Genomic DNA, 16,483 nt, shown 5'->3' with positions numbered 1-16,483 from the left:
ACTGGCTCACATGATTACGGAGGCTGAAAAGTCCCATAGCATTCTATCTGCCAGCTGGAGAACCAGGAAAGTCCATGGTATAATTGAGTCTGAGTCCAAAGGCCTGAGAACCAGAGAAGCTGATCATGTATCTCCCAGTCTGAAGCATATAAATCCCAGAATGGAAAGCCTAAGAACCAGGAGATCCAGTGATCAAAATCAGTAGAAAATGGACATTCCAGGTCAAGAACAGAGAGAGAATTTACCTTTTCTTTACCTTTTGCTTCTACTTGGTCTTTCAACCAAATTGATGATATCCATCCTCATTGGTAAGGAGATCTCCTTTACCTATTCTACTGATTCAAATGCTAATATCTTCCAGAAACACTCTTACAGAGACATAAAAATAATGTTGACTGGGTATCAGTCAAATTGACACATACAATTACCACCACAATTGCTCAGGACTTCCAGTGCATCCCAAGCCATGTAGTTGTAATCGATGCTTCAAAATTTGTCAGAATTCCCCACCTCATTCTCCCTCTACTCCATGAATCCTCCTTATTTGCTCAGGCATACTTACTCACTTTTACTACATTCCTTGAGCTTGTTTTTTGCCTAAAAGCCATCTCACAAGTATTTCCTTCCAAACCACTATAGCCACTTTAATTTTAACTGCCTCCATTTAAAAGGTTCCTAAAGATTCACTCCTCTTAACTTCTCAGTATAGGTAACTTCCTCCACCAGTGTTGATAGTGTCAAATGTTAGATGACAAAAACCACAAATAGTACTGGAAGCAACCTAAGTGACCATCAGTAAATGAGAAGATCAAAAAACCATGGTACATTTACACAATGGAATACTATGCAGCTGAAAGGAGGAACTCCTACCCTTCACAACAGCATGGGTGGAACTGGAGAGCATTATGCTAAGTGAAGTAAGCCAGGAAGTGAAAGAAATATACCATATGATCTCACCTATAAGTGGAACCTAATCAGCAAAACAAACAAGCAAGCAAAATATAACCAGAGACATCGAAATAAAGGACAAACTGACAGTAACCAGAGGGGAGGAAGGAGGGCGATAAGGAGAGAAAGAAGGGGGCAGGTTGCCAAGGATATGTATGAAGGACCCATGGAAAAAGCCAAAGTGGGGCAGGATTGAGGGTGGGAGATGGGGGGGGGGGGGCAAGGAAGAGTGGTAGGGGGAAAATGGAGACAACTGCACTTGAACAACAATAAAAAAAATACACAATTTTTTTGATACTTTCTATAAGTCAGTTTCTGTGAAAACACTGAAAATATGTATCAGGTACCTTGTATACACCAATTCAAGTACTCTTGGACCACCTGTCCCTTGTTCCAGTGCCCAGTACACGACTGGATCTGGATGGGCTCTGACCAACTTTATGTAAGTGCACTCTGACAGCTGGTTGCAAGCAAAGGAACAAAGTTGAAGGATTGGAGATAAGGAAGTTTTGAGGAGACGTATTGTGATATAGTGGTTTATAATAAGAATATATATTACTTATATAAAAACCCTTGGAATTTACGAAGTGATAAGAGTGAGAAAGGTGGTTTTTTGTTATGTTAATAGATGACTTTGGAAAGCCCCTAAGGGTATGGCTAATTGGCAAGGGAACCAATTGTAATTGGATGGTTGGAATTTTCAGTCCCTACACCCCCTTTAACTCTGGGGAGGCAAGAGGTACTGGAGTTTCAATTGATGGCCAATGGTCAATGATTTAATTAACTATGCCTCTATAATGAAGTCTCCATAAACACCCAAAAGGATGGGAATCAGAGAATTTTCAGATTTTTGGTGAACAGACCATCACCTCCCTTACCTTTAGACCTGATAATATTTTGAATCGAGTTTAGAGAGATGGTTAAGAGATGAAGCTGAAGAGAAGATCAAAAGCCAGATCAAGAAGTATTAAAGACTCCTTCAAACCACAAAGGAATTTTTTAATCTATTATAATACCAGTATCCTGAACGAGGTAAATCTGTTTTCAATGTGCCTTAAAAAAAAAAAAACATTAAATTTTGAGATAACTAATGAGATTCCAGCATTTGAAGGCAGATCTACTTTCATCCCTCAAGGCATAAACCTCTTCATTTGTTTCTGTCTTCTGCATACCTCTCTCCATAAATTCAGTATTGGGGATTTCAGATTTTTATTATGAGTAGCCTCATGAAATTTCATAGTTGGAAGGGATTTTAAAGGGCATCTAGTTTAATTAAACTTCTTCTTAGTTTTCCTATTTTTAACCTCAAAAACACAAACCATTTTAATAAGAAATACAAAAATAAAATGAAGTAAATATTAAACTAAAGATTTCATATAAATTGAGATTCTGCCAAAACTGAGTTATAGGCATGTATAATTCAGAATTTGCAAAGCCAAGTGTGTTTAGTTACCAGACAGGTAAGGAATATGAGTAAAATGAAATTAGTGTACAATGGCAGAGCGTGGTGTAGAAATTTCAGTTAACCTGATTGAGTTTGCCTCTTACAGAGACATTCAAATTCTTTTTAATTGAGCTCTGTGAGCTCATTTGTGGTTTCTAATACATAGAGCCAACCAGGATATAGTTGGCATTTACCAAAATTAGATGACCATCAAAATCACTGGGCAGTCTACTGAAACATTGAAATTTGGGGGTTATACCTTACAATGCTTGTTTTTGTGTGATTTCAGTTGTTTTGGTTTTGTAGTTTGTCTCTTTGGTCAGATAAAGCATTGATATAAGTGCACTTATTCAGCAAATAGTTTCTCTAATATTTAGTATTTGCCAGGGACTGTTCTAAGTACTAGGGATATAGTATTGAATACACCTGGTTTCCTAATCTAATTAGGCTTACATTCTGAGTAACACAATAAGAATAGGCATGTATCTACTCTTAATGACAATCAGATATTCTAAATTCTATTTACCATATCAGCCAAGGGTTAATTATGATTTAAATTGGTCATTTAAAGAAAAAGATACTGACTCATCTTTAAACAAAACAAAATCATAAAAATCACAATATCTACCAATCTTTTATTGCTTTCAATAGGTAGAAACACTAATTCTACTCAATAGTCTATTTATATAAATCACTTTTATAAATTCAGTTTTAAAAAATCATGAGGATAGAAGAGCTTACATAAGGTTTACTCAATTAATATTAAATTAGTCATTAACGTTTTAATACAACTCAAAACATAAAAAATAAAAATATTTAAGAGATAGGATTCATCTGTTTTCTTTATTTTATGATCCTGACATAAACTTAATACACACCTTCTCCTTTCTACAGCACATTCCAGTGCAGTCTTCAGTGTTAATTTTTAAGAGCTGATCATAGAAGGTAGGCTTACAATCCAGAGTATGAAATAAGTACTTTAAGACAACTATTTTATGGCCTATTGCCATGAGAGATTTTTCCCTAAGAACTTTGCATTTTTTTTTCTTTTGAGTCACATCAAATAGTTTCTTTGACTTCCACCCATCCTGGTCTCACCCACTGGGTGGTCAGCATAGTATCTGCTAAAAAACAGCTGGGGGGAAACACCATCCTGAATAATCTGCATTTTTATATAAAAATTATAACTCCCAAGACACTTCAAGCATTGTAGTCCTGACTTGCTGATCTCAGCCAACTATTGTGGCTACTCACAAATGAACCAATGAAGGAATCAGAAAAACTCTGGAATGTATTTTTTTGGCCAGAATAAAGTCAGTTTAGATGGAAGAAAAAAAAGGCTATTTTATTTTTCAGGGTAATGTCTATCACAATAAAGTCCTAACAAACTTTCACACCAACAATTTTACCAAGAATTTTCTTTTTTTATATATCTTTAGCTACACGTTAATTTCAGGTAGACTTTCCTTTATCCAAGGTTCTTTGTGGGCAAGCAGCTGCACTGTGGAGTTATTCCGGTAGTTAAACAAAAATAAAATGTTCTTCCTTTTGAAGTGGTTAAAGTCAGATACTTTAAATATCAAAGAATGAACCATGTAGCATTAGCTAGAAATATTTTCTTATTAGAACTAGTTCTTTCTTCTCTTTTACTTTGTTTATTTAAACATTTTATTGACTATCTACTATGCAAAAGGCACTAGGTAAAGTGCTTCATTTGTTTGATGTAAAAAATTAAATCCTTTGTTGACTAATTCACAGCAATTACATTATCATCAACTTCTTTTGGTGGATTACTTATTTTTTATTTAGGGAAAGAAAACTTCTTGGATAAATTCAAATGCATAATATACTTAATAACAGGGTACTCTACAGTCACATATGAGAGAAAAAACTTTAGTGATGGCAGAGGTAATAACTCATATTTCACAGAAACAAGTTTGTTTGGGGGTACCTAAAGCATAAGAGTTCCTAATGATTTTCCTTTTAAATATTTCCTGCAAGCATACATCTGCTTGTTTTCAGATTTAATTGTAGATATTGCCTACATTGGCAGAAAAAAAAAGTTTTCTTCAAAACACTTTTCATTTAGCATTTAATCAAAGGACTTACTTCATTTTATTTCAGTTCCACATTACTATTCACACTTCAACTTAAAGGCAACGGGCCTACCAAGTAAAAGTACTAAATGTTTGGGGTGGCATTGAGGGGCAAATTTCATTGCAATGTCAAGCATAGCTTTGAACTGGTGTGCTCATCTTCCTTATTGAATTGTTTGCCAAGGAAACCCAGTCCATGATAAACAGACAAATGCATGAGATCACCATGGCTCAGCCTCTGATGAGGCAGCTGCCTCCATGCTGTGTTTGTTTTTCTGGGATATTGTAAATACTAATATTTTATAAGCTCTCATGCAGTTTAGAAATGAATCTTATAAACAGAATTCACTATTTCCAAGTTTTCAAAAAACACGAAGACTGAATCTCACTCTTGATCAGTCTGTAGATTTGGTTCTCAGCTCCACGGGCTGTGATGGGCAGGGGAAATTTGGGATGTGCAAAACCTCAGGGCAAGGGAAGTTGGAATTTACATAACCAAATATAACTTCTTCTGATTTAAAATGACAGAAGAGCACCTGCATTGAAAATATATAAAAAGTGTTATAGCATAGATTAAGGAAACCAGTTGGAAAGGATAGGCTTAAAAAAAAAGTGTCGATTGTTAAAAAGGTACCATAATTGTTTATTTTCTTTTCTAGCCAAAACAAAGAATGTTATATTATATCGCATCCAAATCATCAATTGAGGATATTTTCTTAAAATGCTAAAACAATTAAATCACACTGTTTTTGAATCCTCACCTTCCATTGTTTGGGGGTGAAATCTATATCTATAGTCTCTTTCTCCTTATGTGCATATTTCTATATTCACAGAACCAAGCCTCCCTTGCTCTTTCTTCATTCTTTCCTTTTCATAACTAATTCAAGTCTTCCTTGAATGTGGTGACTCTTCTACCCACAAACTGCTTAGCTTTGCTTTGCAAAGAAGTACTTATCCATATAAGATACTATCAGTCTGCCTATTTCCTAGAATTGTAACAAAAAATAAAGATGTCAACTCCCTTTTCTATACTGGAAGACTGACTTGGATTAATTTTATTAGGTAATTTAGTGTACATGCAGACAAATGGAATAAAGACAAATAAAATCTACATCTTAAATCATGGCAACCAATAAAAATATATTGATTAATGCATGGCTAAGACAGACACTGTGAAAGAGTAATAAAGGAGATGAAAATATTTTGCAAATTCTATAGCACTGTACACACGTTACTGTGATTGTTTTTCCTTTAACACACTGCACCGAGAGTGAATTAAATAAGATGCCAATTGCCTATTAAAAATGTAGTCTTAATTAGAGTTGGGAACCCCCATCTTTGTATTAAAGAACAATAATGATAGAAAGACCTGCTACATGTGGGATCTTTTCTTTTCTTTATCTTAAGTTGGTGATGCTATTTGGGTAATAACTGATGAAAGGACTAGGGTGCCAACCAATTTGCAGTTAAGTGGCTAATTAAGACCCAGAGCAAAGCTGCCAGGAGGTTGAGTCTCCTAGCTTTAAAGTGACACATAAAAGCAATTAGAATGGGGCTGGCTTTGCTAGGACATATTTAAATTTGGACAAAGTTTGGGCCAGTTATTATTTTATATTAATATAGACTTCTCTAAGACAGCATCAGAGAGAAAAGGAAATCATTTAGAACACAAGAAATAAATTAGAATATTACCCAGATTCTCTGAATTTCAGATGTGAATGAAAATCAAAACTATAAAATCATTTCTATGTTTGCATTTATAATGGGGGCACTATGTGTAATTAGATTTCCTAATCTTAGAGGAGAAGAGAATAGGTACATGAACCACACTGTTATCCAAGAGGAGAAAATCTCTTAATTCTTGAATGTGTTGTCACCTGTCTGTCATATTTCATGAGTGTGACACCTAGCTCAGAATGGCAAGATTTTTAGAATTATTATATTTCAACTTGGGACAATCATTGTTCCATTTAAATATAGCTACTCTGGTAGCACAGGGGAGAAAAGAGATTCTTTCTAGGCTTAAAAAAAAAAAGATTTGAAGTTGATGAGAAAAAGTAGAGCGAATTAGAAAAGATGAAAATTATAACACACATTATCCATGTATGAGGGAATGGTGGTTGGGGAAAGTAGATGACTTAAAATCATAGCTCCAGCAGCATCTTAGGGTTGTGGGGAAGCACAGTCCATTTATACTTTGCTCTTGTGATTTATGATGTCACTATTAAACCCCTTGATGGCATTATATCCTTGTAATTTGCAGTTGCCTAGCATTTTTTCTATATACAACTCAATAACTCTTGTGTAGCTATTTCACACACACATAAACATACACATTAGTGTGAATATGTGTGTGCTGAATCTGTCGTCAGTGGAAACCATGATTTTTGATGTAATAATAAGTCGGGTTAATAAAAGGCAAGAAATCATGGGCTGGGTGTGTAGTCACTGCATCACCAGCTTTGTCGTGAGGCATCGTAAGGAGACATGCACTGCATGTCACTATAAAGAGACTTCACTTAGATTTTGTATATGTTATTATTAAGAATGAAAAAGCAACACTGTTTGTAAGGTCAGCCAAAAGTCATTATTGCAGGAAATATGTGAGATTGCACAGATATAAAAAAGGAAATATATTCATTTCACCTCAACATTATAGTAATAGGATTAGAAAATAGGATTAGAAATATTAAACCTTCAGGGCTAAATTCTGCTGCCCCAGGAGAAACGTGGTTGGGTCTCCTCACTGTCCAAGGAATTTCTGTTTCCTTCCAGAGTCTAGTCATGGTCAGTAATCATGACACCATAAATCTGGGAAACAGAAGGCTTTGGAACCTTTGCTTTAGGACTGTAATACCACTAGTCATTAGCATTTCTGCAGGGGTGAGAGGTGATGTTTCAATGTATCTTATTCCAGCTTTTAAACTGATTTCTGTAATTGTTCTCCAGTGGAAACATGAATGCAGTGACTTTCTGGGGAGTTATTTTTATTTTGTTTAAATTCAATATTTTAGCTACAATGCTGGATATGCACGGCTGGATCTCTGAAAATGCTGTTCTAAAATACTATATTTATAAAGTAACCCAAGAACACATGCTGCCTGGATTAAATTTATCCCAAGATGATAGGTTTTATCTCTAATCATCTGCTTGTTGACTAATCTGGGCGCATCCTGTGCAGGTTTGATGGTTGAGATGTAGCAGGTTAAAGTGATCCAGATCCTGAACAGGGAGGGGGCGGGGGAGGTTATCCCTTTGTCTTGCCTTTGCTTTCCTGAAACATGGAGATAATGAATGTGGCTGCTCTGAATTCACCATGACATAGAGAAACAGCCTCATTGAATGAGACTGTTAGTTTGATATGAGAAGAAGTGGGGTGCTCTTTTTAAAGCAAGGTGATATAAAAAGATTGCAAACTTATTTAAGTTCTAGGAAAACATTTTTTAAAGATATAGGATAGCCATTTCACATTGTGTGTAAAATCCACAACAAGTATAATTCTGAAGAGTATTTCTTTTCTACAGAATGGTATTCTTATCTGTTCTGTGGCCCATGTCATATTATTATTTTTATTGAGTCTTATGTACTAGACTATGAGCTTCTTGAAAAAGGGAACCTTTACTTACCATTGTTATATTCCCATCAGAATCCCACACAATTCCAGGTACACGGTAAGCATTCACTAAATAAGTATGATTTAAGAAAGATTGACTGCTGCTCTGTGTTTGAGACAAAATGGTGGGTGATATATCCCCGGTAGCAGCAGTAACTTCTTCCACGTGGCTGCCTTCCTTTGCATTTAGGGTTAGTTATAAAAGTCTAAATTGGGATTAGATCCCGTGTCTTTCAGGTATTCCTTCCATGAAGTGAGGAAATAAGTAAGGATATTCACAACAAGCTCAACATCCCATCCTTTCTCTTTGGAAGCTTTGAATGCCAGGGAAGAAAAAATAATGAATGAGAAACTCAAGGATAGGGTTTTGCAGTGAGCATAGAATCATTTGCCTTGCTACAATACTACACTAGGGCCTAAGCAGCTTTATTACTGGCTACATTTTCCCCCATGGTTTATTTTCTTTTTTATTAAGTAATTTCTGATGCCCAGGGAGTTAAACATTCTGTTGAAAATAGAGTTCATTGTATCTTCTAAGATTCAAAGCCTTACTATAATGGGTTTTTTGATCTTGTAATTTTAAAAAACTTCTAGTATAGTTAAATATCTCTCTCATGATATGTTTAGTTTAGTGACACTTCTAAGGTTATGCATATTTAAGGACATACATTGTGTAATAAGAATCTTACTCTAAAGCACTTCCCACCTAATTTTGCTATATTATCTAAAACTTTTTTTTAAAGCTATCCAAACTTCTGGCCTTTTCTAACCCTCATCCTAATGCAAAAATCATTGCAATAGCTAAAGAAGGAGTAATCAGAAATATGTCAAGCCCTGCTTTGTTTTGTTTTCCTCTATGGCTGATTCAAGTATCATGTTTCTAATTTCCAAGCAACATTTTAAAGGTGCATGAAAATTTCCCCTGAAAATGAGATATTTTAAACATATTTTGTGAATGCATTTAATACTTCTTCACTAATAAAAGCATGCATTACTGTTACTGTCAGAGACAGAAAAAAATATTTTCTTGATTTTTAAATGGAGATATGATTTACTTATAAAGTAGTTGAGTTTGGTACATAATCAGAGAGAACTTATTTACCAATTTTTCAATTTATTGCTTTTGACAAGAATTATAAATTATGGCCTTTGCACCTTAGCTAATTCTAGTTGTAAAATGTCTTATTGGCTTGCTCAGGGTGGAAGCAATTTTTGGAAATAGTACGCTGTTCTTCAGTATGATGGTGATGTATTATCTGAAAGCTGACATAGTTGTAGCACTTCAGAATTTTAAAGAGAATTGTCAGAATAGATGCAGCAGATAGAGATGTTTGTGCATGTGTGTGCATGTTTGCACACATATGTATGTAATCCTAAAATGAGGAGACATCTATTCTGGTAATAGCCATGTACTTGGACCCATCTACAGTTCGATTGTACATCAGTTATGATGTGTCTCCTTCTAACAGGAAGGATACTGATCTTGATGAATAGCTAAAAGGTAAGATCATTCTTAAAGGTGTGAGTGATTAATAATAGCCATGCATAGATTTTTTTCTAAGAGTGTAAATAAAATATATCATTCCCATGAAGGGCAGGTGTTTGGCAGAATGATTCATAGTGCATTTGAAAGTATAAAAAGTCAAACCTAAAGTCTCTTCTAAACATGACAAAAAGGAAGCTGATTTAACCATTTGAAATATTCTAGGGGATATTGAAATATGTGAGTGGGTATATAAAAATAGTATGCTTATGGGATACTGAAGATGGAGCTAGGAGTTTTAATGACCACTAATTAAACAAAATCAAAAATTTCTCTTTTGGTAACTAAACAATAATAGAATAACAGAGAAAGTTGAATAAAAAGATAAAAGTAGCACTTCAGTATATAGCATTTGAATCATATATTTCGATCCAACTGCAATTTACTATATAATTTTTAGATTGAAGGTTCCTGTGGGAAGCTGCAGTATTAGCATAGAGCTTGGCTCTTTTGTGGTCAGTATTTATACCAAAGTACATCAGACTTCACTGAATTGTTAGAACACAATACAAGACTGGGAAAGATATTCTTTGAAGGCAGAAAAATCATTCTAGTGGTGATACCCAAGCATAGTAGCAAGCAAACTATATTATTGGTCTTTGTGTATTCTCTGCAAAAGGCCTAGAGCACATACTATTTTGACACTGCATGGAAAACTAGCTTAATGGTAATACAATACTACATGTCATACTCACATATCACCCAGTACCACAGAGACTGTGCATGCCCCAGAAAGAAAAATTCTCAAACCTATGTCAGGGTGGGATTCAACTTTTCTTCCACAAGTTTCAGGTGAATGAAGGAGCATTGTTTTACCTTTCTAGCAAAAATGTGTAGGTGAAAAAGCAGATAACTGCCATCATAAACTGTGTAAAAAGTTGACTGCGTGGACTTTCAGTCAAGATGGCAACATAGATAAACATAGTTCACCTCCTCACAAAACAACATCAAGATTGCAACTAAACTATAGAGCAACCATCATTCAAAACTGTCAAAAATCAAGCTGAATGGAAGTACTACAACTATGTAGTTAAAGAAGAAACCACATTGAGACTGGTTGGAGAGGCAGATACATAGGATGAGCTGGTCCCACACCCATGTGTAGTGGATAAAAATCAGGAGGGACATCTCAGGAGTTAGGGGTCCCAAACCCACACTAGGATCCCCAGACCAGGGTTTAGTGTCAGGAAAATAAGTCCCCATAACTTCTGGATGTGAAAACCAGCAGGGATTGAGACTGTGGAAGACAGAAACAGCTACAGTCCCAGACAGTTCCTCTTAAAGGCCCCATGCATAGACTTACTTGGACTCACTCTCTCTGAATTCCAGCATGGGGGCAGCAAATGAAAGGCATCAGGGATATTCACTGAGGAACTGAAATGTCCAGCATTTGGGAGAGAGCAGGGGGACAGCTTTGTCGCAGACAGAAGTGCCAACAGAGACCATTGTTCCTTTCCTCAGCCTTCCCCCCACAGAGCCATAGAGCCAACAGGCAGGCTCCATATCTGAGACTCCATCAACCTGGCTCACACTGTTTTCCTGACCCTGGTGATTCCCTGAGGTCTTGCCTCACCCAACTTTCAGGCCCACTCAAGCTGTCTCCGGTGGCTTTTCCATACAAATGGCTTGTCATAGCCCATCCTTCAGATTTTCCTAAATTCTCTCAAGCAAGAAGAACCTGGCTTCAGCAAGCCTTGTACCTCTCATTAAGTTGACCCAGGATTGACACTAGCAGCAGCTAGCCTTGCTTCACAGCTTGACCTCACTCAGGCACCTCCAAGCCCAGCACAAGTAGCAGCCATCTGCAGATTGCTTTGTAGCTTAGGCTGTGTTACCCTGGAGAGAACTAGTTGGTGGCTGACCTTGGAAGTGCCAACAGCAATCAAGGCTCATCTACAAGAGGGCGTATATAGCCCACGTGGTGGGTACACCTTGAATATCTGACTTGGGTAATAGGGAAGGCTGTGCCACTGGACTCTATAGGACACCTACTACATTAGGCCACTCTGCTAAGCCTGGGAGATGTAGCAACTCTACCTAGTATATAGAAACAAAAACAGAGAAGAAGCCAAAATGAGGAGACAAGGAAACATGGCCCAAAGGAAATAACAACAAAAAAAAAAACTCCAGAAAAAGAACTAAACAAAATGAATACAGTAATCTACTAGGAGTTCAAAACACTTGTTATAATGATGCTCAAGGAAATTAGTAAGGATCTCCACAGCATTTTAAAAATCCAGTTAGAAATAAAGGAGACACTAATTGAAATAAAGAACTATTTACAAGGAATCAACAGTAGAATGGATGAAGCCAAGAGTCAAATAAGTGATTTGGAATATAAGAAAGCAAAACAAACAAACAAACCACCACCAACAACAACAAAAACCAATCAGAACAGCAAGAAGAAAAAAGAAATTAAAAAATGAAGAATAGTGTAAGGAGACCCTGGGACAACTTCAAGCATATCAACATTCACATCATGAGGGGAAGGGGAAGAGAGAGAGCAAGAAATTATAAAACTATCTGAAAAGATAATGACATAAAACATTCCTGGATACACAAGTCCAGGAAGCACAGAGATTCCCAAACAAGATGAACCTAAAGTGGCCCACACCAAGACACATCATCATTAAAATGCCAAAGGTTAAAGTCAAAGAGAGACTCTTAAAAGCAGCAAGAAAAAAAGCAGTTTGTTACCTACGGGAGCTTCCGTAAGACTGTTAGCTAATTTCTCAAAAGAAACTTTTCAGACTACAAAGAATTGGCAAGAAATATTCAAAGTGATGAAAAGCAAGGACTTACAACCAAATTACTCTACCCAGCAAAGCTATCATTTAGAATCAAAGGACAGATAAATAGTTTCTCAGACAAGAAAAAGCTAAAAGTATTCATCACCACCAAACCACCACTATATGAAATGTTAAAGGGTCTTCTTTAGGGAGAACAAGATCAAAAATATGAACAATAAAATGGCAATTATTGCACATCTATCAACAATTGAATCTAAAAGATAAAATAAACAAACAAAACAGAAACAGAATCACAGATATAGAAAATGTCTGACGGTTGCCAGATGGGAAGGCTGTTGGAGGGTTGGGTGAAAAGGTGAAAGGACCAAGTACAAATTGGTAGTTACAGAATAGTCATAGGGATGTAAAGTACAGCATAGGGCAGAGAGTAGCCAAGGAACATAATATGCATGAACCATGGATATGGACAATGGTGTGGGGATTGCCTGGGTTAGTGGGGTGGGGTGTGCTGGGTAGAGATGGGCAAAGAGGGGAAAAAATGGGACAACTGTAATAGCATAAACAATAAAACGTAACTTAAAAAAATAATTTTTGACCACCTGTATCCACCAGAGATAAAAACAAGAGTCATCATTTGTGATGTTTTAAGTATTAAACTTACAATTCACCGAATTTTTTAAAGACTGTATTGACTTAATGTCTTATAAAAGATTTCATGAATGTTACTTTCCTCATTTGATGACTCTCCCTAAGAGGACTTAGGGCATATCTCCTGGGCACAGTAGAAGCTACAGTGGCATTCTCTCCCCTTCCTGCTGCATTCTTTGGTTACCACTGTTCCCTGTAAGTCAGGGCTTGCAGAAACAAGCCAAGCATGAGGCCTACTGATTGATGAAGATATGACAAATACCCTGACACCATTTGAAGCACCACTTTTGAATGTGAAGAATAAAACCACAAGAAATACCAAAAGATTTTGTCATAGATGACATGTCACTATATCAAGGACTTGCCTATAATTTTGGAAACTAAACTCTTTTTGAGAAAATCTAAATAATGATAATGCTTTTCTGGCTCGAATATAGTAGATTTTGCCCTTCCCAATCCTCTTATACTTTTTCTCTCAAAATACACATTTTGAAGATCATTCTGCCTCTGGGCATGGAGTGCAGGTATATGTATTTACTATAGACTTTGATTTTCTGAATATCTTAGGCTTCCTGGAATAGTAGGAAATAAAATTGGTTCAGTTCTACTATATAATACATTTCAGGATTTGGGAGTCTTTGGATACATACAGAATACTTTGCTTATAACCCATTTTCAGTGTGTCTTCAGAATAAAAAATATATAAATATTTATACAAGCGGTTAGCACTCCAGGGAGACATTCTCATGTGTTCTACTGTAAGATCTAACTCAAAGGTATACTTGTCTCAGTGTAAGTAAAAATGAAAACATCAAATGACTCAGAGGAATCAGAACTGGGAAGGTAATGGTTAGGAAGCTAGATAATAGTAGATGTATTAAAAAGCTATAGTATGTCCAAAGTTCCTTTTGAGGATATATCTATTTGGGGATTTCATAAAGACAAATTTATATTTTATCCACCCAATTTTAATAAAAACACACTAATCTGAAAGACAGATGCCATTTTAAGATAATGTGGGTCATATATATCACATCATGTCATGCTCTATGGGGAAAAGAGATATACTAATCTGTCATCAAGCAGACAATTATACAACTACTTTGAAGCTTTCTCAACATATTTAGCTTTTTTTTTCTCTTAACTTTGCCTCCAGAAAGTGAGGGGGAGCTAGTTTCTTCCTCCTTTGTCTCTCCTATCTGCTATGCTGCTGTAAGAGTAAATGAGTCTATATGACTGTTTTCCACATTCCATGTGGCCTGGCTGAGTAGGGATTCAGCGAATTTTCCAGACTTTTGCCTATAGGGATTCTTTCCAAGATTCCCTTTCCTTGTCTTTCAAAGGAATCTTCTTGGAGCAAGTGGATGCTACTAACCATCAAGTGAGTTGAGAGAGGATGGCGCCTTCTTCTTCTCATGTTAGTTGCTGTCATGGCCAAGTGGCAAAATGAGACACATAGGATAAGTACAAGGTGATAAACCAGATGAAATATGTATTCGCAACATGAGGTAGAATCACATAATTGAAGTGGTAAGAGAAGCAGCCATACTCACATTGTGTTTCCCCAAAAGGCACATTCTCTAAAATCTATCTCTGATTTTATGCCCTTTGTGATGACACGAAGGCTCTTTCATTTATTTTTATTTTCCCTTTTTTATCTTGCTCTGACCTTCATACCCTCTGTCCTGCTCAACTCCTTAACTCCTCAGGATCTGGAAAGACCCCAGGTTTGCTTGGGCAAAAGACTTTCTATGCTGAGGTCCTTGACTATGGAGGCGCTAATAGTTTCCAGATTTAGAACATGGTTATTGTTTCCTTCCTTTCTTTTTATTTCCTTCCCCATTTTTCCTTTATCATCACAGTACCATTTACAAATAAACTCTCATTTAAGGGCCAGATAACTTCATAACTTAGCAAACCAAATGACCAGCAAAGAGACAATCTAGTAGAAAGCCGTAAAAGAAATTAGTCTCCTTCCCCTAGAATCTTCCCAGTTCTAATCATCAGTACAATATATTGTACAAAAGGGAAAAACTATTCTTTTTTAGAGTTATAATTAACACTTCCAATCAGAATGTAGTCATACTTTAATTTTAATTGCTTGTTTTAAATGCATTTTATTTGATTCCTTGGAAATATACACAATCAACCAAACAGGTGTTTTAGTGAGATTGTTTACAGAGCAGTTCAGGTGAGGTATTCCCAGACTGACTAGATGCAGTTTTAATGACACAATCATCCTCAGGTGTGTGCTAACTCGTGCTACATTCCAATGACTTATTTATCAACATCAGAGAGGGCAGGGGAATTTTTCCCCATTTTAAATTTTTTATAGTGACTATTTGAAATCACAAGGAGGAGGAGGAGAAGGAGGAGGGAGAAATACCCCAGTGAAGAAATGAAATACAATCACAGGAATACACTCTGATGATGCTAAACTCTGCTTCAGTTACATTTAGCCTCTTTTACTTCCAACTCACAAGCCTCCTTTTAGGTCAATGTGCTCCACTCTACTTTTCAGTAAGTCTGAAGATTCCATAATGTACTAAAATTCCAGAAAAATTATGTGCTACAGAGGAAATGTAAATACTACATGTTCAGCATCTGAATGTTATAGAAAACTTCTCCAAAATAGCCCATATGTTCTTCTGGAAAAAGCAGCAGTCCTGACAGTGAACCATACAATATTCTTGAGGCAAAATGGCAGAGTGCCACTGTCTTAAGGGGCAGCATTTTCCACTTTAAATAACAGACAAAATAAAGCTTTAAAGTGTTCTTGGTGATGTATGATTCAGTAAACCCTTCAAGGCAATGTAAGGAAAACCTTTTCTTCTTAAGACTGATGTTGGAAAGAAACAGACAAAAATTAAGAATTGCCTTGCCAGGCAGCATAAAGAATCAATTGGTGTCTTTCTGAAATTCAGTAAATTCAATGAATCAATAGATTGTTAGGAACCAGGCCACACATGCTGAAAGCGATTCTTTATAAGTACTAGATACCAGAGATGACACAAAGCTCTTCAGAAAGCACTGGGCACAAGCATGCATTAAAAGAAACTATAAATTGTGTTTAACAGGAAATAAAAACAGCTTCTACTAAAAAAAAAAAAAGCATCTGCAAAGGGTAAACATTGGCAAGGGCAAACCAATGCTTAATTGAAAAATAAGCAACTTACAGGTAAATATCAAACTTTATTTTTTTCATTTCTCATTTGTTTTTTGTCATTTCTGGTTCACTTACCCTGTCTCTAAAAATGGCGAAATCTCTGTCATAAAATAATTTGGATTTAATTGACATTCCCCAAGGCAAGCAAGCTGGTAGTATAATAATCCTTTTGAAAGCAAACACTCTTTGATGACTACAAAAATCAAGTATGATCAGAGAAATGTTGGGGGGGGTCATTCTACTAGAGACTATGTTATGTGGCCTATGACAACAAA

Source organism: Desmodus rotundus, chromosome 1, assembly GCF_022682495.2.
Source record: "Desmodus rotundus isolate HL8 chromosome 1, HLdesRot8A.1, whole genome shotgun sequence".
Lineage (NCBI taxonomy): Eukaryota > Metazoa > Chordata > Mammalia > Chiroptera > Phyllostomidae > Desmodus > Desmodus rotundus.
Note: the sequence above shows the minus strand (reverse complement) of the source record.